Consider the following 3,356-nt stretch of genomic DNA (forward strand, 5'->3'; position numbering starts at 1 on the left):
GGGCGAAGCCCAGCTGCTCCCCGCCCGCCCGGCCCCCCCCCCCCCCCCCCCGCCACGTCCCTTTCCCAGGTGTAAAGTCAAGTGTTACTTGCAGTTTGAGACACACCCTTTGAGATCTTTTTCTGGGTGAACACACAAACACATGAGATTATACTACATGTATTAATCTACGGCTGTTCTTTAAAAAAACATATACATGGTTGTATTTCCACGTTCTTATTTTTTATCGGCTCCATCGTATTTTATTGTATGGATGTTTGATAATTTGTCAAAAAATTCTTTATTGGAAGACATTTGCATTGTTTCCCTTGTTCCACTATTACAGAAGAAAGTGCTGGAACGAGCAAGGCGCATCCCTGTAAGATGTAGTTCGGGAAGTGGAATGCACATCTACAGCTGATCAACAGGTACTGACCAAATTCCCTACAGACAGTCTGTGTGCATGATTAACATCAGACGTCACTCCACTCGTGCTGACATCTGTGAGACCTGTGAGCCCCTTGCCTAGGGTTCCATAACCTTTATTCCCAATGAGATTTTGCCTGAAATGCCCTCCCCACACGGTCTGCCCCTCAAAGTCCTCCAGAACACGGTCCTTGACACAGACCCTTGCTCTTCCCCCTCAGAGCTCCCAGTGCATGGCTCTCTGATACCTGAAATTATTTAACAGGTTTTTGTCTTTTTTCTCCCAATAGACTGGGTGTTCCTGAAAGTAAGGGATTGAACACTAGCTAATCTGGCATACAGCGCTCCGTTTAACAATCAAATGACTATTCCCTGGTATTTTTTGTTATTATTATTATTTTTTAATGTTGGTTGTTTTCTGAACACTCCCCACCCCCACCCTGAACCTAGTGGATATTCCAGAAATACTGATGGATTGGTTTAGTTGTTCTCCATAACTTGGGCACCAACCAGTGATAAAACTCTGCACTAAGGGGTAAAAATGTGGAAATGGGAGTTGGCAAGTAACCAGCTAAGGACATAATGTGGGGACTCGCCCACAGAGAGAGATGAAAGTTGGGTTCTGGGGAGGGGAGAGAAGAGGTCAGAATCACAGGGAGCAGATGGGGGAACAGAAGGAACTGGTAAAAGAGAAAGGGAAGGAGCAGTCTGAGAGCACACATGACACCTGCGAAAGAGAGGTTAAGGCACAGTCAGGGAAGACTTCCTGGAGGAAGGAGACTCAAGTGGCAGGTAGGTGCAGGTTTGAATCCCAGTTCTGCCACTTGCAAGTCATGGACTTGCAATTTAATAAGCTTGATATTTAATAAGCAGTTCTATCATGTATAAGATAAGGGTAATATACCTACCTGCTGGATGTATCCTAAGGACTAAGTGAATTTACACATGCCCCTACCACCATGCCCCTAACATGGAGAAAAGAGTGGGAGCATCTCTTTTCTCTGCTCAGCTCCCAGTTCAGAACAATTAATTGGATAAGTCACCTGATTTGACCATCACATATTGTACACAATTATTGATAGTCAACTTTGTACCCTACAAATATGTATAATCATTTATGCTTCAATAAAAAAGAAAAAAATTGTATAGGTCAGATAGTCCATCTACTCTCTCCTTCATAAGGTGACTTTTAAAAGATTTGCAGAGATTTATCAGTACTCTGATAATCTCTCCCCAGACTCAATGCTTCCAGCTCGTGCTGCCCTGATCACTCCTCTCTGAACCCCGTTCTTAAGATGGTATTTAATTGCGTGCTGGTCTTCAGGTTCTCTGGATGTAGCTGCCCAGCTCAGGGTATAGGGGAGCCTGTTAGCTGGCCCGGTGGCACACTGCTACAGTGCGCCGCTTGGGAAGCGCAGCGGCACTCCCGCCGAGGGTTCGGATCCCACATACAGACCGGCCGCTCACTGGCTGAGCAAGGTGCGGGAGCAACACCGAGGGTTGCGATCCCGTTGCCGGTCCCGGTCTGGTACGGGCGCGACACTGAGGGTTGCAATCCGTTGCCGGTCACAAAAAAAGAGACAAAAAGGAAAAAAAAAAAAAAAATAGGGGAGCCTGTTAGCCAGCCCATTCACCCCATATCAGTAATAGACATTTAAAATTTTATTTTTAACATTCTACTTGTGCTGTGGCCTTATGATGATCTCCTAGTTATCTGAAACTCTTAGGCATCTACTTTTACAAATGCATTTTTTGGAGTGCAGAAACAGAACTATATATTTAAAGCTGCCAGGCCACATCCTGTTGGTTGAGATCCACCTTCTCAAAATTTCAGTTTGATAGGATTATCTTCAATCCTTATTCTGTCCAGAGTGCTCTCAGCTAGGATGGTTTACATATCCAAAGATAATGGTTTCTGACGATTTTTGCAATTTTCTTCCCTACTAGTGCTCCCTTCTGGAAACTTCTAAAATGTTGCCCCCACCTCTGCCCTGGTGTTCTTCACAACACCAAGCTTAGTGCAACAATTACTCTGTTGATGTGAATTTTCCCTTCTATTTGTTTAGCCTAAGATTATGACCATTCTTGGTTCACATGGCATTTGTTGTGGAGTAGAATTCTGAGATCGTTTTCGTGGAATGTCTTCCATTCACAGAAGCTGCTGCCTGGAGGATCATGGGTTGTCTTGAATTTTTATTAAGAATTCAGCTGTTGCCCCAGGGATTTTCTGATCCCACGCACTCTGCAGACATTAACCATTGCTTATTGTTTCCAAAAAGGGAATGGGAGGGTTTGGCAATGTCCGAGCACGGTCATAACTGGCTAAGGGAGGCTGTCATCTCTGTGGCCAGGCATCTCTCTGGAAGGAGCAGACCTTCAGTGGGTGAGGGATGAGCAGAGCTTAAGATCAAGCCCCAGGGACAAAGACACAGCACACCTGAAAACGTCTGAGCAAACATTTCCTGACAAAGAGTGTGTAAAAATCAGCAGGGAACGCGTGTGCTCCTCGAGGGCTCTCCAGGCAGCCTTTGTGGTGATCACACTCTGTCCGATGACCGTCTGCTTCTGGCCTCTTCTCAAACTTAAATAAATAAAGATGATTTATCACGTGAGACATGAGTTTCCCTTCATAAATTGTAATGGGAATACAATGGAGGGCTCATTGTCTGGGAAAGGAATGAAACGTTGTCTAACATCATGGCACTGGAGTCTCCTCTTGCGTTTTGTTCTCTAAAAGGGTTTGAAATAGGGAGTGGAAGGTGTCTAGGAACAGAGGGTCCCCTTTAACTTCCTCTAGAAGCTTTTCCATCCCCCGTCAAGAGCAGTGATGCCCTGTGTGCCTGGCAATGACTGACCTAACACTGTGGGGTTGAAACGACCCTTCTTGTGACCCCAGGGTCCCTCTAACTCCGAAGGAGTGTGTGTGCATAATAAAGATAAGATTTGCTCTG

General features: G+C 45.3%; 1 long non-coding RNA gene across 1 annotated transcript in view; it reads left to right on the forward strand.

Moving 5' to 3' along the window:
- The window catches only part of LOC103595084, a 6,808-nt gene extending 3,880 nt beyond the window's left edge, over positions 1 to 2,928 (forward strand). Inside the window, exons 2-3 of the long non-coding RNA XR_550908.1 lie at positions 326 to 407; positions 2,757 to 2,928. This is a non-coding gene — a long non-coding RNA (uncharacterized LOC103595084). The remainder of the gene's footprint in view (positions 1 to 325; positions 408 to 2,756) is intronic.
- The last annotated feature ends 428 nt before the right edge of the window (positions 2,929 to 3,356 follow it).

The sequence above is a fragment of the Galeopterus variegatus genome, unplaced genomic scaffold (genome assembly GCF_000696425.1).
Source record: "Galeopterus variegatus unplaced genomic scaffold, G_variegatus-3.0.2 Scaffold1676, whole genome shotgun sequence".
Classification (NCBI taxonomy): Eukaryota; Metazoa; Chordata; class Mammalia; order Dermoptera; family Cynocephalidae; genus Galeopterus; species Galeopterus variegatus.